This window comes from Dryobates pubescens, chromosome 16, assembly GCF_014839835.1.
Source record: "Dryobates pubescens isolate bDryPub1 chromosome 16, bDryPub1.pri, whole genome shotgun sequence".
NCBI lineage: Eukaryota > Metazoa > Chordata > Aves > Piciformes > Picidae > Dryobates > Dryobates pubescens.
Window position 1 is genome coordinate 7,936,153 of NC_071627.1, and position 23,216 is coordinate 7,959,368.

A 23,216-nucleotide genomic window follows, 5' to 3' on the forward strand; every position below is an offset into this window, starting at 1 on the left:
AATGGTGGTGACTCCACCACCTCCTCGGGCAGCCCATTCCAATGGCCAATCACTCTCTCTGTGTAGAACTTCCTCCTAACCTCCAGCCTATCCCTGACCCTAAGCTTCCTGCCTCCATTTTCTCCAGTGGCACCTCTGTCAGAACCTGTAAGCACAGCTGGAAATCCTCCATGACTCATGGCTTGAAACTGCACCAAGGGAGGTTTAGGTTGGATATTAGGAATTACTTTTTTTTTAGTCCAGCATTGGAACAGGCTGCCCAGGGAGGCGATGGAGTCATCATCCCTGAAGATGTTCATAAACCTGGGATATGGCACCTTGGGATATGGTTTAATAGCCATGGTGGTCTTAGATTCACAGAATCACAGAATATTGGGGGTTGGAAGGGACCTTGAAAGATCATCCAGTCCAACCCCTCTGCCAGACCAGCATCATCTAGAGTAGGTCACACAGGAATGCATCCAGGCAGAGGAGGAGACTCCACAACCTCTCTGGGCAGGTTGACAGTTAGACTCAATAATCTTAAAGGCCTTTTCCAACTGAAACAACTCTATGATTCTGTGACTGAGACTGCTGCAGTAGATGTTCGTATTGTTTGTCCTCTCCCGGGCTCTGCTGACACAAAGATGTGAAGACAAGGGCATCTGAAAAGCACAGATTGCTTACTGTCGCTATTGGATTGCTTGGTAACCATTTGCTTAGGGCAATTACCACTAATTATTTAACAGAATTGGAAAAGCAGAAAAATAATCTATAAAGGGTACCAGGGACACATTACTGTGTGATAATGGGATTTTACAAGACAGCCAAAAAATACCCAGCCCTAAATGTGTCTGTCTTGATGTACATTGCTACTTGTGGTATTTGATGACAAAAAAGGAATAATAAATACTGAACCACATCACACAGAGCATGAGATGAAGTTTGGGCTGATATTGGCTGATATTTATTTGTGGAATGAGCTCTTCTTGATAATTTAGGAAGTACATAAAGTGCATCTAATTTTATTCCCCCAGATACAGGCAGAGGTTCTGTCTAAGCTAAAATTAGCTGGGGGGTGGTGGTGTGTTGTGGTTTTCTTTTTTTCTCTCTCTTCTTTTTCTTTTTGTCTAAACCATCTGTAGATGTAAATTTGTCTTGCAGAGTTACATGCACATCCAGTCATAGTATGTAATGACTCAAGCCTCTTGTCCCCTCTGAGGGAGCAGGAAGGAGAAACTTTCCCATCTCAGAGCTTGCAATCAGATTTTTTCCTCCTCCTTGGTCAGGGTTTCTGCTTTCGACTCCAGCTGCCCTTCTGCCAAATGATCTAAGCTGAGGTCAGGCTTACTGGGGAGTTGTGACTTTATTTTATTGTCCTTGCACATTTCATCTCTACAAGGAGTGTAATGAAGCCCATTTAGATCTCACAGTTGTGAAGGTTATTAAATTAAAAGTGATTTAGGACTATTGGTTGAAAGAAAGTCCAAGTATTGACTACCATTAGTACTAGGTTCTTCTCAATTTCTGAAATCAATTAAGATGACAACTTTATCTGGGACAATGTTTGGGGGCCAGAGGAGACCACAACACTGATGGGAGGGCTGGAAGCCCTCTGCTATGAGGACAGACTGAGGGAGTTGGGATTGTTCAGCCCGGAAAATAGAACTCTCCAGGGAGACCTTCTGGTGGCCTTTCAGTACTTCAAGGGACCAATCAGAAAGCTGGGGACAGACTTCTTAGAAGGGCCTGTTGTGACAGGACAGGGGGTGATGGTTTAAAGTAAAAGATTCAGACTGGAGAGAAGGAACAAATTTTTTACTCTGTGGGTGGTAAGACCCTGGCCCAGGTTGCCCAGAGAGATGGTAGATCCCCCATCCCTGGAACTATTCCAGGTGAGGTTGCCTGGGGCTCTGAGCAACCTGCTCTGGTTGCAGATGTCCCTGCTGACTGCAGGGGGTGTTGGATTAGACAGTCTTCACAGGTTCCTTCCAAGTCCTGCCATTCTGTGGTGTCACTGCTTCTACTGGCTGCAATCACTTAGATGTGGAAAGCAAAGCAAAAAGGTACAATCCAATGGGATGACCTAAAGAAGTGGTAGCTCTTCTGTGACTTTTAGCTAAGTCAGATTGCTCTCTGGCTTGAGAACTCCTTGACAGAGGGATTTAACAGTGTAATGTGATTTCTTTGTTTAAATGTCCTGTAATTAGAGATGTAATTCAATCAGCTGACGGTATCAGACATTTCCTAGGTAGCACTGTCAGATGCTGTCACCAGTCAGCATACGGTCAGGATGCTGCTAGTCGCTTCAGAAAGTTATGCAAAGCAACTGCGTTACCAAAAATAAGGCAGCTGAAATGTTAGAATACTGAGTTTGGGCTCAGCTTCCTGAGAATGAGACTCTAAGATGCTTTTTATAACCTCCTGCTTCACCAGCTTCATATTGACTCACATGGTTATGCAAATGTCATAAATTGCAATAAAGTCAATTAAAGTGCTATCAAGCCTCATAAAAATACGTACCCATCAGTCTGCTGCTGAGGCACTGCCTCTGCTCTGCTTGCTTATGGCCAAGACACAGGAGGGGTGTGCAGCGTGGGGGTGCCCACTGTGACCAGTGGGGCATCTTCTTTTCATAGTGCAAGAGTGTGGGTGGCCAACATCCTGCTTGCATCCTATGAGTGGACATGGATCAGGGCAGTGGTGGAGTCCCCATCCCTGGAGGGATTTTCAAGCTGTGGAGATGTGGTGCTGAGGGACATGGTTCAGTGGTGACCTGGCGGTGCTGGGTTAATGGTTGGATTCATAGAATCATTACAGTTGGAAAAGATCTCTAAGATCATCAAGTCCAACTTTCAGTGAGCTTAAAGGACTTTTTATTTAATGGCTCTAAAGGACTTTAAAACCCCAAATTCTGTGATTGTATGATGCTTTTGTGCAGCATGCCTGGGAGTCCAAGGAAATGAGGAAAAGGTGATCTCCATCCCTGCTCCAGCTATGCGATCCAACCTTTTCTAGCCATGAAACTGCACCTCAGGAAAAGGATCCAAAACACCCATTACCAGCCATAACTGGACAGAAAATATAGTCTGAGGAGTAAGTATTATTAGTGTTTTCTAAAGCTAATTGTAATATAGCTTTGCTTAAGGGCTTGTTCTGATCCCCTTTTTTTGTGGCACTTTTGTCACAGAAATCCCTGATTAACTTTCTAGGCTCTTGTTAGGTTTTGGGTTTCTTCTGCCAGCTTTGCTAAAAAAAGAAATAGCCTACCTACAAAACAAGAGGGTTCTGCAGGGTGCTGAGCAGCATCTGGGTTCTGCATTGGTTAGGGGACCTCTCCTCTGGCCAAAAATCTCCACTACCAGGCTGGGAAGGCTAACACCCTTTCCTGCAAGCCCTAAGACCTACATCACAACAATGATGCATCAAATCACTGCAGCTCTCTGCAGTGCAGAACTGGTGCCATTGTTTTTCTGTTCAAATTAGATTTTCATGGATCTAGCTGGTACCTGAGCTCACAGAGATCCTTTGACTAACTCTTTATATTCAGTATTTTGGTGGGAAAATTAGGGAGTCTGGTTTTGTTGTAACATTATGAATATATAGAGACCATGGGGGGGTTAGGAGACACCACCCCCCAAAAAGAGGGAAATATTGAACGGTAAAAATCATGTTGAAGGGTAAGAACAATGGGTAAAAATGTTATTGAAGGGTAACTGTAAAGGGGAAAAATATTTATTGCAGCCTTCAGGAAGGGTAAAGATTTTATTGCAATTGATGGTGTTTGCATGATGATGTGAGTCAATATGAAGACAGTGAAGCAGGAGGTTATAAAGTGGAAGGGTAAAGTCCACGTCTGCCCCTAACCTGAGAAGTGAATACTGCCCTTCTCAGAGCTCTGCTTTGAAGGAATTTTATTGAACACAATTTAGTGTAAAGCTGGGATATCTGCATTGATGGATACAGCTTTGGCTCCTTTGCCTTTAACAAGACCTTAATGGGAATGTCCGAGGCCTGACCCATCCGAAGGGTAGTTCAGGAGGAAGTGCAATTGCACTATAAATAATTCACTTCAGTGCCTCAGCCACCATTCAGTGTAGCCCTTTTAATACCCCATAAACTCAAATGTACCATGCTATTTCTCTCTGTTTCAAACTGCTCTCACAGGGCCAGCAAATGGAATAGCACCAGCAGACCATATGCTGTGGAGACCAGAGAGCGGATGAAATTGCAGTCCTGCCGACAACGTGCTTCATTTCTCTGCCTGGAAAGTTCACGTGCTGAAATGCAGCTCGTTCCTTTGCCTCTCTGTAATATGCTTTGAGAAAGTCTTAATGTCCCAGCCCCTACATGGGGTGCAATATCCTCTGGACCAAGAGAGTGTTTTGGTGAGCAAAGACCATGCTGATGTTTGTCCTGCGTCCATAGCTGCTGTGAAATGGGGGGAGCCTGTCCCACAGGATGGGCAGCTGTCCTTGGCTGAAGAACTTCTGTGCGGTTATTTCTGAAGTGCTGGTCTCACAGATCTGGCAGAAGTTTGTGGGAATCATAAAATGGTAAGGGTTGGAAGGGACCTTAGGATGTCATTGAGTTCAACCCCTCTGCCAAAGCAGGATCACCCAGGGCAGGTCACACAGGAAAGCATCCAGGCAGGTCTTGAAAGTCTCTAGAGAAGGAGAGTCCACGATCTCTCTGGGCAGCCTGCTCCAGGGATCCAGCACGAGGCCATTTCCTCTTGTTCTGCCATTTGTTCTTTGGGAGAGGAGATCAAACCCCACCTCACTCCAATCAGGGAATTGCAGAGATCTGCAAGGTCTGCCCTCAACCTCCTTTTCTCCAGACTAAACACCCCCAGTTCCCTCAGCTGCTTCTCACCAGACCTGTTCTCCAGACCATTCACTAGCTTTGTTGCCCTTCTCTGGACACATTCCGGGACCAAAATGCCTTTCTTGTAGTGAGGCTCCCAAAACTGAACCCAGTACTCAAGGTGTGACAGTGGTGAGTACAGGGTCACCCTCTCTGCAGACCCCCAAAGTTCTCACTGTGACCTGGTTTCTCCTCACTTCTGCTTTCCTTTCCTCCATATAGGTTAGCAAAGGTGTTTCCACCTTATGCCTTTGTAAGGGAGAGGACAACCTGGCTTGTGGGCACCTTGAATTTGCTGATAAAAATCCCAACTGGGTTTTTCCCAAGTTATGAAACACTTGATACCTCTAAGGCTTTTGTCCCAGCTGGGAGCAGAGTTGGAATCTCCACTCTGCCTTGTACAAGTCTCCATTAAGCAGTGTGAAATTGGTCCATTTATAATTCATTTTAGGGTCTAAATCTCAGGATGATGTTGAAATGACTAGAGCTTCCTGGAAGGCAGCCAGGATTTGTCCTGCTCTTTTCTTGTTCCTGCAGAAGAAACGTATTTTCAGCACAAAAACTCAATTAGGACAGCCAAAGTGTGCTCGAGCCAGGGGGAAGGAACACTGCTTCTGGGCCATGACCTCTTCTCAAATGCTTCGCAGACAAGAGGCTGGGCTTAGGGTCTGGTGTAGAGGAGACATCTTCAAGGATGAATTGGTTACCAAATCCCAACCCCTTTCTTGTCTAGCCTGGTATCGCTGCTCCAAGTGTACAGTGGCCTGCCTTATCTTAGTGTCTAATTAGTTCTTGTTTTCCCAGTTTCTCAAGTTATTAATTATTGATAAAATGAGTTGTGAGACCAGGGCTCCACGTGTGTTGTCTGAAGGCAAATTCCTGCTTAAGCTGAAAAGCGATTTCCCACCTCAAGGTGTTCCCAAATACACCAGCAACTTGGTTTCTTCAGCTTGGAATGATTTCAGTCTGAAGTTTCCCACTGCAGATGATTTTCCTCTGTTAATGTTCTAAGCAGCCTGCAAGTTTTCCCCCCCCCAAACCCTGAAAATCACAATATTACACCCCTGGGTCCACTCCTCCTTCTAGTGCAGCACCTGCATTTAGTGCAATTCTCTCCAGAGCTATTTGCCTTGGTTATGACTGAATAGAGCCATCTTCAACACCAGCTGCTTCTGCTTTGTTTTTTGGGCTGTTTAGCCTGCAGAAGAGCAGCCTGAGAGGAGATCTTCTTAATGCTCAGCAAAAGCTAAGGGGTGGAGGCTGTGAGGATGGGGCTAAGACACTTTAATTTGATGCTCAGTGGTAAGACAAGGGGCAATGGGTACTAACTGGAACCCAGGAGGTTCCAACTGAACAGGAAGAGAAAATTCTTCCTTGTGATGGTGCCTGAGCCCTGGAGCAGGCTGCCCAAAGAGGTTGTGGAGTCTCCTTCTCTGGAAAGATTTCAAACTCTCCTGGACATTGTGATCCTGAGCAATCTGCTGTGGGTGACCCTGCTTCAGCAGGGGGTTTGAACTGGTTGATCTCCAGATGTGCCTTCCAACCCCCACCTTGCTTGGATTCTGTTCTGCCACTAATGACAATCCAACATTTGTAGTGCAGCTCCCATGATCTGTGGTTTCACAAAGGCAAGATGGCAGCACCATTGACTGGAGCCAAGAGGACTTGGGCACTTTGGAAAGAAAATGCATGTTTGCAGTCAGCCAGGTAATCAGAAAGGATGATGATGAAAACAACTTAGGATTTTAATTGTCTTGTAGTGGGGGAAGTATGGACAAGTAAGACTGTGCTCTGCTATGGGTTTGTGCTGCACGTTCAGGTTTGGTTCCACCACTGAGATGGTGTCTGACAGCCCTCTGGCTGATGGCGTGCCCAAGGGCATGACTGTCACCTCTGAGCAGTGATTCCATGGGTGCCTGCAGCAGGTTAGTCAGCTCATCTTGGGAGGATGATGCTTTTTAAAGGAAAGCAGATCCTGGAATGACTGCCCTCCCTGTAGGGACACCTGAATTCTGTAAAGCACTCTGTCCTGCTTTCTAACAGCATGACTTTTTAGCACTTTGCTTGCTTTCCTGCAGTTTTCCTTTAAGTTTTGGGGTCAAACAGGTCCCAAATGTCCCTTGACCCAGCATGCTTCCCTCCACTTCAGTGTCAGAAGCCCTGAATGTCACATCCTTTTGTTGCAAAGTGATAAATCACGGCGGGGATGGTGGGAGGCAGGATTAATGTCCTGTCATTGCTGGATGGCAGCAGGTTTTTGGCATGTTGAAGGAAGCCAGTCCTGTAATGGCTTAATGCCCCTTTGCTCATAAGCTTAACATTAACCACATGCTTAATAAATTTGTTCTCTCAGAGGAGGGCCTGGAGTGAGTGACTGAGAGCTGAGCTTTTCTAGGCTCTGTACCTTCACCAGCTTACTGTGGAAAGTCATTTTAATGGCTCCAAGTATGTAAGGTTACCCAGCTGTAAAATTGGGTATAATAAGGCTTGCTTACTTTACAGCTCAGGTTTAATTCAGTAGTGTTTGTTGTGTGGTGCCAGACCTTGTCTAGCAGGTCTAATAGGGAAGGGGTTACAAATGAGCAGCAGGGAGGACCTGTCCATTAACAAAGTCATCGTTAGAAGACAAATCTGGCTGGCATGAAATGCAGAAATCCAACAGCCGCTGACAGGATCAGATAATTATCTTTCCTGTAAAATGTAACCTTCCAGGTAAGGAGATGAAGGTGTTAGGAAAGGAATGGGTGGTAGCAGAAGGACAAGTGCTGCCAGCTGCCTGGAGCTCTGCAGAGCCCTGTACACCAGGTACCACCCCCAGACCCACCACCCATCACTGGGTGTGTGGCACCTGCCTGGCTGTTTGCTCTCTCCCTTTATTCCAACTGGTGTGGAGGGGAGATCTTGAAGAGCAGGAGCACAAAATCATAAAGGATGGAAAAGGCCTCTCAGATTATAAAGTTCAACCATCAACCAAACACCATCATTACACTAAACCATTTCCTGAAGTGCCACATACACACGTTCTTGAACACCTTCAGAGATGGTCTCAGAGAGTCTCAGGCTGCGCCAGGGGAGGTTTAGGTTGGATGTTAGGAAGAAGTCCTATACAGAGACAGTGATTGCCCATTGGAATGGGCTGCCTGGGGAGGTGGTGGAGTCGCCGTCATTGGAGGTTTTCAGCAGGAGACTTGATGGGGTGCTTGGTGCCATGGGTTAGTTGTTTAGGTGGTGTTGGATTGGTTGATGGGTTGGACGTGATGATCTTGAAGGTCTCTTCCAACCTGGTTTATTCTATGTATTCTATGGTGACTCTACCACCTCTCTGGGCAGCTGTTCCAATGCCTGACCACTCTTGCAGGAAATAATTTTTTCCTCACGTCCAACCTAAACCTCCTCTGGTGAAACTTGAAGCTATTTTCTTGTGTCCTATTGCTTGTTCCTTGGGAGAAGAGTGACTCTATCCTCCTTTCAGGGAGTTGTAGAGAGCCTTGAAGGTCTCCCCTCAGCCTCCTTTTCTCCAGAAGGCTTGTGCTCTAGACCCTTCATCAGCTTTGTTGCCCTTCTCTGGACCTGCTCCAGTGCTTCAATGTCTTTCTTGCAGTGAGGACTCCAAAACTGAACACAGTATTTGACATGTGGCCTCATCAGTTCTGAGTACAGGGAGTACACTTTCCTGGTCCTGCTGGCCACACTATTGCTGATCCAGGCCAGGATGCTGCTGGCCTTCTTGGCCACCTGGGCACACACTGGTTCATGTTCAGACTGCTGTCAACCAGCACTTTCCCACCAGGGAGGTTCAAGCCACTCTGCCCTGAGCCTGGAGTGTTTATGGGGTTGTTATGGCCAAAGTGACACTTGACCTTGTTGAACCTCATACAAGTGGCCTCAGCTCAGCAATCCATCCAGACCAGATCCCATTTCAGAGTCTTCCTACCCTCAAGCAGATCTTATTTCCACGCAGTTTGGTGTCGTCTGTAGAAACGGAGGAGCAGAAATGGAGCAGTGGGTTGGGAAACCCTGCTGCTGTGCACTCATCTAGACCACAAAAACCCTGCCAATACACTTATTTTAGCTTTGCTGCCCTCAGGCAGCTTTGCTGTGCTCAACAGCCCTATTGAGCAGAGCATGTGTTTGCTTTTAGGTGCACACATTTATCACCTGCGTGGGTGATTTATCATATGAAGCACATTCAAAGAACATGGGATGTGGTTTGTCCTGCCATGAGGCTTTTTGTTTGTGTTTCTTTTTTTGCCTGCTTATAGGCATGAGATGAGGGTCACTTGGGTATTTGTGGGCAGTGGGGTTTCACTGTAGGTCGTTGGGGTTTATCAGACTTCTCTCTATTATGTTAAAGGCTGTAGAATAGCCAGCCTGGGCCCCATCTGGTTGGCATGTGGAATGGTTGGCATGTGGAATACATCCTCGCCTCAAGGTGCTGAGAGCCCCAAAAGATGTAGCAATGGGGTGATGAGGGATACATTGCTCTGAATACAGGGGAAAACAGAGAAACATGAGGTGTGGACAGTGTGCACTGGGTGGAATCTGGCTGTGTCATTCACAGACAGAATAACCTTGCACTCTGGTTTTGCTTTCCAGCACAGCCAAGCAAATGCACTGGGAGCAGTTGGGGTAGCTAGTGACCAGACATCCTTACTTTCCTGCAAGGTGAGTTCTTCAAATCTCACTGATGAAGAAGTCCATATGAAAACCCAGTTTTGATTTCACCAGGGATGGCATGGAGGGAACACTGCCCAAGCTACCACCTGAGCCACCCATGTTGCCCTCTGCCTGGAGAATGAACAGCTTTTCCAAAGTGTTTTAACCAAAGATATTCTATCTCTAATTTGGTCAATAAGTCAGAGGTTGGACGAGATGACCTTTAAAGTTCCCTTCCAACCCAATGCATTCTATGCTATGGAAACCTTGAGACCAGGTAGTTCTTTTCATCCCTGAACACTTCTGTGGTTTCCCTGCCCTTAGCATTTTATTTCTTTGCCTGGTTTGCTCAGAATAATGCCTTAATCCAACAGAATATTTCATATTTGTGAGCCATGTGGTGTTTGAATCACTTGGTGTGAGTTGTAGTAATGTCCAGAATCTGCAGCTGTTTAAAATCACATGTATCAGCTCAATCAGGAGGTCTGGAGGAGGCATTCCCAGAGGCATTCTTCTGGCTCTGCTTCTCCAAGGATTTCAGTGGCTGCTTGCACTTACTGTATAGCATGATTCTTCTTTTGAGTGCTGAATTTCCTGCTTCCACTACAGAGCTCTTGTGTTAGGAAAATGTGGCCCACTTCTCAAAACTGAAGGGCTTCCAAGGACTTCAATTAAATCTGACTTATTAAAGAGTCTCCTCTGCTAAGGGTCATCTCTTATGTTTTGCTTCTTCAGCCATCAGGTAGAGAGTTCTGCTGGGAAAGAGCAGCAGCGCTGACTGTGACAGCTCTTATTTTAACCCTTTAAAGTGTCACCTCCTTATAACTGTAGCAATCTTCCCATCATACACTGATATAATCTGGTGACTGATATAATCCCAGGAAGGAGAGGAAAGTCCCACCAGTGCCCTGTTTTTCACAGTGCTGTGTTGGGGACAATGCAGAGTCCTGAAAGCTGCTGGCAGGCACATACTGCGGGGCTGGGCTTCGACAAGCTCAACAGATCCTGAGTAAATGACCTTCAGCCAAATCTCCCTCTCATGTGTGCAGCCAGGTAGGAAAAAAAGATGGGGAATGGATAAGAAAACGACAGAGTAAATAAGCAGACCTAAAGAACAAGTTTAAATTCAGGCAGGGCTCAGATTTCTATCTGTGAGCACAATGCATTTCATTGAGCAAAGGGCAAGGTAAAGAACAGGGCTGGTTTATTTTTGCAAGCATAGCACACTGGATGTGGAAATCAGTCAGCAGCCTCTTGAGCATGAGAGCAGGGCTGGGTGAGCAGAGAGGCTTCCTCTGGGAAAACAGGAAAAGATTTACCCTGTAGCAGAGGTCCAGCTTCTGGTGCTCACAACGTCTTCTCTGCCCCATCGAGATGCTGCTGATGATACAGTGAACAAGGGGCTTCAGCTATGCCCACAGACATGGAAACAAGCAGGAATGCCCAGCCAAGGTGATGCCCAAGAGCTGGCTTAAAATCAAGGATAATGCAAAAGTTATGGACCTTAGGAAAGGGCTGATTAATACTGCAGTCAAAGGGAAGAGCCACAGAGCTCTGACCAGTGCTTCCTTACAGCATTTCTCCCAACATATTGCTTAGAATCATAGAATGGTTTTGGTTGAAAGAGATCTTTGAGATCATCCAGTCCAACCATTAACCCAGTACTGCCAGGTCCCCACTAAACCATGGCCCTCAGTACCTATATGGTATATAAACCCATCCAGGGATGGGGAATCCACCACTGCTCTGGGAAGCCTCTTCTAGGGCTTGACAACCCTTCTGGGGAAGAAATTGTTTCTCATGTCCAACCTAAACCTCCCCTGGAGCAACTTGATGCCATTTCCCCTTTGCCCTATTGCTTGTTACATAAGAAGAAAGACCAATCCCCACCTGGCTCCAACCTCCTTTCAGGGACTTCTAGAGACACAGAAAGTCTCCCCTGAGCCTCCTTTTCTCCAGTCTGAACAATCTCAGTTCCCTCAGCTGCTCCTCATGAGATCCTGTTTAAAGCTACTGCTCTCCATGGTTTCTCCATCCTTATTTATTTTGAACATTGCTTAATGTTCATCTTACCATCCCACTGACCTTCCACTTCTCTGAATTTTGTTTGTCCTTCACAAGTGGTGTTTGAAAGCCCACTCCTACCTCCCAATCTGTCTGTATTGCTCATCTCATTTCCTGGAGCTTCCCGGAGCGCTGCAGAACCTTTGGCCAGACTCAGCGCCGCGTCACCAGCCCGGCTGTTGCCTCCTGCCAGCCCAGCAGGGACCTGCAATGCCCAGGAACAGGTTGTCAGAGGTGAAACCCAAACTTTCCTGCACTCTCTGTAAGTGCTAATGAACCTTGTAAAGTGAATGCTCACCCAAGTATGTCAATCCCCAGCTGTTCTCCCCAGGGATGATAACCTGCCAGAAACTGAACACCATGTACTGAAGAATTCTTTGTTTTCTGGAGCTCCTGGAGATATACAGGAGGGGGGCTGCAAAGGGACAGGCTTGCAAAGAGATTGCTCCCCCTGGGGAATGAGACTCCTTCTAAACACAGTGGTGTTTTCTTTACAAAATCTTCTTTTTTCTTTTTCTTCTTCTTTTTCTTTTTCTTCTCTTCTCTTCTCTTCTCTTCTCTTCTCTTCTCTTCTCTTCTCTTCTCTTCTCTTCTCTTCTCTTCTCTTCTCTTCTCTTCTCTTCTCTTCTCTTCTCTTCTCTTCTCTTCTCTTCTCTTCTCTTCTCTTCTCTTCTCTTCTCTTCTCTTCTCTTCTCTTCTTCTCTTCTCTTCTTCCTCTTGATGTCCAACATAAATCTCCCCTGCTCCAAACTATTGCCACTTGTTTATGACTGCAGGTGCTCCTAAACAGTCCCTCCCCAGCCTTTCTGTAGGTCCCCTTCAGATACTGAAACGTGCTCCTGAAGCCTTCTCTTCTCCAGGCTGAGCAACCCCAATTCTTTCAGCCTGTCCCCACAGAGGAGGTTCTCCAGCCCTCTGATCATCTTTGTGGCCTCTTCTGGACCCACTCCATCATGTCCACATCCCTCTTGTGTTGAGGGTCCCATAGCTGGATACCGTACTCCAAGTGAGGTGGCCGTCTTCATTTGGGGTTGTGCTATAGGAAAGGGTTGTGTTCATACAAGCCACCTGCTAGCTTCACCCTTCAAAGGAATAATTCTCATGATTCACTGTAATACTTAAGACAATGGGAAGCATTTTACATCTCAGAGCAAAAACCGCTCCAGCTCTACGTTTCATTTTTGTTTGGCGTTACGAAAGATCTACGATCATCAGCGACTTGTTCATAGTTATGAACAACTGCCACTGCTGTCATCTTTACTGTGGGTTTTGCTGTAAAAAGCAGGGATGTGCCACTTGTTTGTGGGTTTGTTTTGCTTTAGTAAATTGCAAGCCGTGATTTAAGTTTCTGCGTTCAGCTTTATTCCTGTCTCCCAGTAGGATAATGCAATCAACAACACCTACCACCACTTCCAGTTTTAAGACAGGATGGATGAAGCAGCTCTCCTGCATGAAGTGAAATTAAATACATATTTTGAGTGTGGTAGGCTCTTTTTTTTTCTTTAGTAGCAAATGGATATTATTTAAAACCAGAGCTCAAGATGAGAAATCCCGAAGGTGAGTTACTGACTGTGCAAATTCCCAGACAGAAAATTAATGAATACCCTTTCAATGAGGTACATGCTAATCTTTCTCCTGTGGATGGAGTGCCCCTGGACTATTTGTGAGCTTGAAAAGGGCACTGAGCTCCTTTGTCTCAGAAAATCTGATGTAATATCTGACTGGGGATCACTGAATGGGCTTTAACACAGCTTGAATGCATTTGATAGCTCAGATGTCTAAAATTTTCTCATGTAACCATATGCTGACAACTTCCCCAAATGCTCCTTTCTCTTCTTTTGGGGCTGTTTTGAAGCTGTAAGAAAATGACAGTCTAATGGTGTGACCCCCGACTACTCCAGGCTGTGCCAAACACATTGCAGCCAGTTACTTGGTGGTGACATGAAACACACGGAAAGAGTAGGAGTAAACATTAGCAATGGAGAGAAACTTGGCAAGTGGCTGCAGAGAGAGAAGTGAAGAAAGGCATTTGGGAGATGCTGTGACTCTTAACTGAAGTGAAGTTTCCTGCTTCTTTTCCTGTTATCATCACAGTTTCCTCATGTTTTCTGAGCTGCTCCCTTTACTGGGTATTCAAAGGAGCTAAGCCTTGGCTTAGTGAGTCTGTTTTTGTCTCTACAGTCTTTGGAGGTTCTAAGTAGGGGATTCCCACTGGCCATACTTCAGTATAGAGGCTGGCTGAAAAGATTAGGATATGGGACTAATGCTGGCCTGAATGACTGCCTGCTCTAATCCTTTTCTTCTTCAATTTGCATCTTCAGTCACAGCAGCCCCATGCAGTCCTCTAGGCTTGGGGCAGAGTGGCTGGAAAGCTGCCAAGAAGAGAAAGACCTGGGAGTGCTGGTTGATAGCTGGCTGAAGATGAGTCAGCGTGTGCCCAGGTGGCCAAGAAGGCCACCAGCATCCTGGATTGGATCAAGAATGGTGTGGGCAGCAGGAGTAGGGCAGTGATTGTCCCTCTGTACTCAGCATCGGTGAGGCTGCAACTTAGATGCTGGGTTTGGTTTTGGCTTCCTCACTAGAAGAAGGGCATTGGGGTATGGAAACAGGTCTGCACTGAGTTTTAGGCCCCTTCTACAAGGAAGACATTGAGGTGCTGGAGCAGGTCCAGAGAAGGTCATTGAAGCTGGTGAAGGGTCTAGAGAATAGGGCTGGTGAGGAACAGCTGAGGGAACTGGGTTTCAGTCTGGAGAAAAGGAGACTGAGGGGAGACCTCACTCTCCATCTGCCTGGTTGGAACCAGGTGGGTGTTGGTTTCTTCTCCCAAGTAACAAGAGACAGGACAAGAGGAAATGGCCTCACCTATGTAAAAATTCCTTACGTAGATAATAAAGAAGCTGGTGCAGTGTAGCTCCAACTCCCAGTACTATCAGCCCCTGGCAATAGGAACTGCTCAATACCTTAAAATAGATGCTTGGACAGTCCCTGTCATGCTCAAAGCTTTTGTCACTCCAAGGTCTTCTTGCTCACATGTTGGCCTATCTGCTTCCCACCCATGTGCTTTATCAGTGGAGAGATGCATTGCTGCTTCTGCAGGCAGGAACTTCTCATCAATCACTGCTCAGCACCAGAAGAAATGAAGTGGAGCAGAGAGCTCTTGATTTTCCTTTCAGTTCTGGGCTAGTGGAATAGAGAAAATGTTCCCATAGCCCTAGCAGAAGTGTGTGCCAGATGTATGGGTTCAGATTTGTGTGGTTTGTTCATTTCCCCCCCACACTTTTATTGCTTTGATAATGACTTCTATGTGCTTAACTCAGAAAGTAGAAGACTTAGGTTTTTTTGTAGTATGCAGACATTTTTCTCCACAAATATCAGGTCCCTGTTACTTTAAAATCATAAATGTGGAGGATTTTATTGATTAAAAGAAGGAAAATGAAGAGCTGTACTCAGATTTGACTCCCTACAGCACAAACATTTTGCATTAGCCTGTTCTGAAGTTGGAGTAGCTCCTCGTAGGATAATTCAGCGTTTTCATTTTCCTCATTACCAAGCCACTGAACCCTTCTCAAGGCAGGCATGAACATGACTCTGCAGCACCAGCACCCTCCTTAGAGCAGACCTGAGACCAGCTCTGTGGTATTTCACTTTCCCACAGAGAGGTTAGTGCACATATTTTTCATTTTCTAGCACTAACATGCTTGGAACAACCTAAAAATTTTACATGCTGAGTTCACTTCCCTCAAGCATTGGAAAAGTTCCTTTCCTCAGCCCTTTGAAGAAGTGAGCCAAGATCTCTTTACCCTTATCTCTAGTTTTCCTTTCTTTTGTTCCTCTCCAAATTGCCTCACACTATCAGAGAAATGTTTATGCAATCAGGGTAGCACAGTGTTGGGTATCAGGCTCTGTTTGCAAATGTCTCATAAAGGCTTTTTACCCCAAATAAAGTCATTTATAAAGGAAAAGTGAAACAGGTTATACAGCAGAACTGTAGCCCATCCAGCAAAGAGATTCCTTTCTCTTTTATTGGTAATAATTGGACAAGCATTTTCATTCAGGAAAAAAAAAAAACCTCCTGCCAGGAGGATATTTTACTCTCTGTACAAAATATTGTGGATCAGGCTCAGGGCAGACCTTATTGCTGTCTACAACTACCTGAAGGGAGGTTGTAGCCAGGTGGGGGCTGGTCTCTTCTCCCAGGCAACCAGCATCAGAACAAGAGGACACAGTCTCAAGCTGCACCAGGGAAGGTTTAGGCTGGATGTTAGGAAGAAGTTCTTCACAGAAAGAGTTACTGGTCATTGGAATGTGCTGCCCAGGGAGGTGGTGGAGTCACCATCACTGGAGGTGTTTAGGAAGAGACTGGATGGGGTGCTTGGTGCCATGGTTTAGTTGATTGGGGTAGTGTTGGATGATAGGTTGGACTCAATGATCTCAAAGGTCTCTTCCAACCTGGTTAATTCTAGTCTAGCCTAGTCTAGTCTATCAGCAGAAAACCCTCTTCATGTGCATCACTCTCATTTTATATTTCTTTAGGGCTTGCTCCTGCCCTTTTAAGTATTAAACCTTATTCTGTAGAAATGTTTAGATGGTGGACCTCTTTTAGGGCTCTCACCTTCCTTTTGCACAAAGGAGATCTGACGTAAAACTCATGAATTATCAGTTGTCAGTCCCAAAGGGAACATTCACTGATGAGCCATGCTGGACCAACTATAAGACCATAGAATCATCATAGAATCATGAATGGCATGAATTGGAAGGGACCATCTAGTTCCAATCCCCCTGCCATGGGCAGGGATACCTCCCACTAGACCAGGTTGCTCAAAGTATCACCCAGCCTGGTCTTAAACACTTGAGGGATGAGGCATCCACAACTTCTCTGGGCAGCCTGTTTTCCCACTCTCATAGTAAGGAACTTCTTCCTAATGTCCAATCTAAATCTGCACTGCTCTAGTTTCAAACCATTGCCCCTTGTCCTGTCACCACATGCCCTTACAAAAAGTCCCTCTCCAGGTGTAGGTCAAATGATTATGGGGCCTAATAAGACTGTGAGTGATAAGATGAACAGATAATTAGGAGCTCCCTCCCACACACCCACCTGTGTCTGAAGTGGGTTTCAAGAGCAATAGCTGAAGCTAAATGAGTAAGGTGGAAAGCATGTTTTTCCTTCTCCATTTTCTGCTCAGGATTACATTACCTGCTCACATCTGCTGGAAAATGTTGTTCTCCTCATCTCTGTGCAAGTGCTAAGCAACTTTTGCTGGAGCTGAAAGGCAGCAATCCAACAGTGTACAAAGGAAATGGTTTTCTGACCCCAAATATATCAGAATGAATGTATATAACAATATGAAATGTCTAATCCCCCCATTGGTGCCGAGTTCTTAGTCTAAATGTTAAGTGGGAATGCCACAGCGAGGCATTGAGGCTGAGGACTCCAACCTGATAGAGGGATTAGCCACCTGATATGGCAAAGAAAAATATCCAGAGTGATGAGAGCTAACAGCAACAAAAACTTGCTCATGCTCCTGAATTTAAAGCAGCATTTCCCCAGGCCAGCAAATGCTGTGGGCTTGTCCTCACCAGCTGGTGCAATGAGATGTGGTGCTGTGAGAGGATGAGTTGCCTTGCTCTGTTATGCATGGGCTTTGAACCTGTCTCCTGGAGACTGGAGATCTTTCCTAGGAGAGAAGCATCCCACATTGGCCTTTTTATATCTTGCTTATAAGGAAGGGGTTCTTTTTGTGCTGAGGATAGAATAGAATCATAGAATGCATTGGGTTGGAAGGGGCCCTCAAAGGTCACAGTATCACAGAACATTAGAGGATGGAAGGGACCTCAAGAGATCATCAAGTCCAACCCCCCTGCCAAAGCAGGATCACTTAGGGTAGTCTGCACAGGAATGCATCCAGATGGGGTTTGAAAGTCTCCAGAGAAGGAGACTCCACAACCTCTCTGGGCAGCCTGCTCCAGGGCTCTGTCACCTTCGCTGTGAAGAAGTTTCTCCTCATGTTGAGTTGAAACCTTCTGTGTTCAAGCTTGAACCTGTTGTTCTTTGTCTTATTAGTGCACACCACTGAAAAGAGCTTGGCCCCCTCCACTTGACACTCACCCCTCAGATATTGATAGGCATTGATCAGATCCCCTCTCAGCCTTCTCTTCTCAAGATTAAACAGCCCCAGGGCTGTCAGTCTCTTCATAGGGGAGATGCTCAAGTCCCCTAATCATCCTTGTGGCTCTTTGTTGGATTCTCCCCAGCAGGTCTCTGTCTCTCTTGAACTGGGGAGCCCAAAAATGGAAATGGTATTCCAGGTATGGTCTCACCAGGGCAGAGTAGAGGGGGAGAAGAACCTCCCTAGACCTTCTGGACACACCCATCTGTGTGCATCTGGGGTGCATCTCTTGATGCACTCCAGGTTATCTCATCAGAACTCTCCCCTGCCTCTCAGTGAGCAGAGACATCTTTAACTATAGCAGGTGAATGGATAGCAAATCCCAGACTCCCAGACTCATAGGGATGGAAAGAGACCTCTGGAGATCCTCCAGTCCAGCCCCCTGCCAGAGCAGGGTCACCCAGAGCAGGTTGCACAGGACAGTGTCTAGGCAGTTTGGGAGTGTCTCCAGAGATGGAGCCTCCATCACTTCTCTGGGCAGCCTGTTCCAGTGCTCCATCACCCTTAAATTAAAGAATTTCCTCCTCATGTTTAGGTGGAACTTTCAATGTTCAGGTTTGTGCCTGTTGCCCCTTGTCCTGTCACTGGACACCACTGACTAAAGGCTGGTTCCATCCTCCTGACACCCAACCTTTAAGGATTAATAAGCATTCATAAGTTGCCCTCTAAGTCTTCTCTGGGCTAAAATGCTTCAAGCCCCTCAGCCAGGCCCAGGTTCCCTGCTGGGAAAGGAGGGACTGCCTGATGCTAGGAGTGAATTCCAGATGTGTTTCCATCCACCCACAGGTTTCCATTGCTGCTGGCTGGCTGGAGCCATCAGTACAGGGCTGTGTGCCCTGCCCTGTGTGCTCGCTGCGCTGACCCTTGTGAGCAAATTCTCTGTCTGGCAAAGGCAGGGTGAAGGTAATTTTTCAGCAGTGATTTGGAGCTACCACAGCATCATTACCAGACTGACTGTGACACGTCAAGGCCTCCCATGTGCTAAATGTTTTGCTCTTTTGCTGCCAGAAACAAAGTTAATGTCAAAATACATTTTTTTGATGCTGAGGCACGTTCCAAGCGCCCACCAGCAGCTGACTGCTACATCTTAGCAAACAGAGAAAAGCCATTTATAGAGCTGTAAGCAGAACTGTTTGGGGAACACGTTTTATCTGTTATTTCCTACAACAGAGAGAAGCTTCGCATGCTCTCCACCACACTGCTCTGTTCTGGCCACTCCAGGGCTGCCTGCCCAGGGTTTGGCTGCCTGATCCTGACAAAACCAAGAGGAAATCTGCTTTTAAACCCAAATCTTTATTTATGGCAGCTTTGCAAGAGGCTTTGGGGGGCTGTTCTGTGGTTGGAGGCTTCAAAAAGCCCAGAATCAAAATTATCTTCCATTTACTTCCATTAACATTAATCAAATTATGTGAAGGACATGGTTTAGTGTTGGTTTGGATTTTTATGCTGTAAAGGCTCCATGCAGAAATCTCTAGCAAAGAAACAAATGTTTCAGCTTCTTCTGTAGGTGAACATCTGTTCAGTACCTGCACCAGTACAGGTGAGGGATTGACCTGCTGGAAAGCAGCTCCACAGAGAAGGATCTGGGAGTGCTGGCAGACAAGTTCACCATGAGCCAACCATGTAGCCAGGAAGGCCAGTGGTCTCTTGGGATAAATTAAGAAGAGTGTGGCCAGAACATCAAGGGAGGTTCTCCTTCTCCTCTATGCAGCCCTAGTGAGGCCACATCTGGAGTATTGTGTCCACTTCTGGACCCCTCACTTCAAGAGAGAGACAAGGAACTACTGGAGAGAGTCCAGCAGAGGCTGGATGATGAATGAGTAGCTGCAGGCTGGACCAGGTTGGTGGAAATTGTTTGAAGTGTGCTCAGCAATTGTTTTGCAAGCCTCAGATGTGAGGAAAACCCTCTCCCCTGGTGGGAAAGGTTGTGCAGGGCATCATACATTGGAATAAATATACATATTTTTATGTGGCTCCTGAACACCACTTGACCCCAGGCAGAGTTTGAGCTGAGAACATCTACCATGGATAGTAAGTTTGATCTTATACTTTGGAGATGCATCACAGCACAGCAGGAGCTCAGGTGGACCCAGAAGACCTTTTGCAGCCTCTACCCTCCTTGAGGGCACATTGTATGGGGCAGAGATCTGCATGTAGCCCCCACTCATGTGCTGCAAGGATTGCCTGGGAGCTCTCCTGTCATGCACTCCCCTGCTTCATCCCTGCAAAGGCTGGAGTAAAGTCCTTTAATATCTCAGGCTCAGTTTACTCAGGCACAGGATGTCTCTAATGCCAGTTTGAGGAGGTTAACACCCAGCATCAGGAGTAGCTTCTGCAGCACTCTGAGATGAGAGGTACCGTGCAAGTGCCAAGTATTTCGATTATAAAGCATTAAAAAGTAAATTGTGCCTCTGGGAGGGGAAAAGCCAAGAATAACTCTTTGCAGTGGAGAGGGCACTTGGGGTTTTATTGCACTCACTGCTCACTGAATACCCCAGAGAGGTGTTTGAAATGAGTGTGATGGCTTCCAGGGAGATCCATGTACTTCCAGAGGGATTTTGCTCAGAAACCTATGAAGCTTCTCTTCCTACGACTTTTGATGGCTTATAGCCTCCTCTATTTCTGTCATAATCCTTCATTAGGCTTTGTCAAACTGCTCCAATTGCTATGGCAACTCTAATGAAATCTTGCTCCCTAAATAGCCATGCCAATTTCATCAGGTCAAAATCTGCCCTTTACAGCTAATTCCCTACCTTTGGACTCTACCTTTCTTTCTTTTTTTCTTTTTCCCCTCTGAGCAGAGACTTTGCTAGGAGAAGGAGCCCAAAATTATTAACTCAAATATTTCTTTCTCCTTTTATCAGCTTAAACCAAAGGGCATCTTTTGAAAATCGTGTGTGTATCCAACTAATGTGTGCAGGAAAGACCAACTCTCTGGAGGTGCAAGCTGAAGCCTGCCTCTTGCTCCACTGGATGCTCTTGTTGGCTGACCTGTGTATTTACAGCAAGGTAATGAAAGCTCATCATTGTCACCAAACAACAAGCATGAGATTCCTCTAGACAAGGGGAAATGGCCTCAAGTTGTGCCAGGTGTGGTGGACTATGCCCATCCTGAAAACAGCGGGGGGAGGGCTTGAGAGAGTTTTTGCCCTTCCTGGAGGGTGTTTGCCCACCCTGGGAAACTGACTTGGTCTGTTCCACTCCCCCCCTCCTTGTCCAGCATGGATATAAAAAAGGAGGACATTGCAGCCATTAGCAGGCTTGAACCTACAACCTTGACATTAAGAGTCTCATGCTCTACCAACTGGCCAGAGGGTGCTAACTTTGGAATGCTACCAGAGCAGACAGTGACCTGTGCTGAGGAGGCTCCCCCATATAACAACCTCCCTGACAACGAGAAGGGCTATGCTCTATTTACAGATGGGTCCTGCCGGCTTGTAGGAAGTGAGCGGAGATGGAAGGCAGCTGTCTGGAGCCCGACAAGGCAAGCGGCGGAAGCAAGAGATGGAGAAGGGGAATCCAGTCAGTATGCAGAGGTAAAAGCTGTGCAGCTGGCCCTGGATATAGCAGAACGAGAGAACTGGCCAGTGCTGTACCTCTACACTGACTCCTGGACGGCAGCCAATGCCTTGTGGGGGGACCAGTTAGCTCAGCTGGTAGAGCATGACACTCTTAAGGTCCTGGGTTTAAGCCTGCTAATGGGTGTAGTGTCCTCCTTTTTATACCCCTGCTGGAATAGGTGGGGGGGCGGGAATGGAACAGACCAAGACAGGTTCCCATGGAGGGAAAACACCCTCCAGGAAGGGCAAAAACTCTCACAAGCCCTGCCCCCCTCCTGTTTTCAGGATGGGCATAGCCCACCACACCAGGAAAGGTTGAGGATGGGCATGAAGAACAATTTCTTCCCAAGAAAGGTTGTCAAGCCCTGGAACAGGCTACCAAGGGCAGTGGTGGAGTCCCCATGCCTGAAGGGATTGGAAAACCATGTAGGTGTGGAACTGAGGGTCATAGTTGAGTAGTGGACTTGGTAGAGCTGGGTTAATGGTTGGACTTGATCTTAAAGATCTCTTCCAACCAAAATGATTCTACAATTTTATCATTCTAAATAATGTGTTGGGAGAAAATGGTGTAAAGAAGGCTTGGTCAGAGCTCTGTGGCTGTTCCCATTGGTACTAGAGGGCTCTTCCAAACAGAATGATTCCATGACTTCTTTCAAATGCCCTACAAATCTGGGGAGAGGATGTGGTGTGCATTTTTGTGATAGAATTTCTGCTGCTTCATTGCAGTGAGATCCGATCAGGCTTGAATTCAAGCCCCCAACGAGCCAGTCCATATTATGTTGGCAGCACCCCAAAGCCCTCAATCTCCCCTTTTGCCCAGTGATCCAAGGCTGCATTTTGCAGCCCCTTTGTTGGCGTGTGAGCGGGTCTGCAATTGAATAGTCTCTTCCGCCGCATCCCTTCTGGAATAATATCTTCTCTGCAAGCAGGAAATATTCTTCTGGCTGTTGCCAGTGAATGAGCTCTTTAGGATGGTTATTTTAAAATAATTTGTTTAACTCTCTGTGTTGGAAGGGATTAAGATGAATATCAAAGATGGGTGGCACGCTCTGCCCCGAGTCCCCAGCACCGTTGGATATTCCCCAGCTGGACAGAGATGAAATTATTCTCTTTGGCTGGACAAAGGGGGTTTTTGCTAAATGAATGGCTGAAGTCAAACCTATAAATGACAGTGCTCTAATCATAAAAACACCACATTTCACAAGTTTTGAGCAGAAAGTAGGGAAAAGCAGAACAAATTCAGCAGCTGAAATAGTCTTGCCCTGTGTGTATTAAGGTGCTTTGAAAGGGTATTGTGAAACTTCCATTATATCTTCCTACATTTTACATGAACTCAGACCTTCCTCTTGCCTAGATTGTATATATTCCCCCACAAAAGGAAATGAAAAAAGCATTTTCCTTGCTGTTGGAGAAAAATGGTTAAACCCCCCTCGAGGTAGCACATATGTCCCCAAATCAGAGAACTGCCTCATAAGCACAATGCTGTGGAGGCTGGAAAATGAATATTTCCCTTTTGCTTGCAGATCCTCATCAATTCCAGCACCTCAGTTTCATTAGGGATGGGATTTTTAAAGCTATTTGAGCAGTGGAGAGGAGACAGACGGACAAAAACTGCTAATACTCAGTGCAAGTTTCATGCTTAATGTTATGCTCTGTTGGGTGTCATGCCATGCTCCTGGGAGTCTTCCTCTGGCACCTTTGGTGGTAGGTTGTGTTTCACTGTCCTCTTACCCTCTGTGCTGGGAAACAGCTCTCAGCATGATGGATTTGAGAGTATTGGTAACAACAGATCTTGCAAATAAGATCCAAGTCTCTTGGGACAATGTTTTCTGTGTGAGAAAACTGCTAGAAAGGCAACAGAGGTCTTGCAACCTTCAGTTTGTGCCACCATTTACATTATCTTTGGCTTCTTCACAAGCCCAGA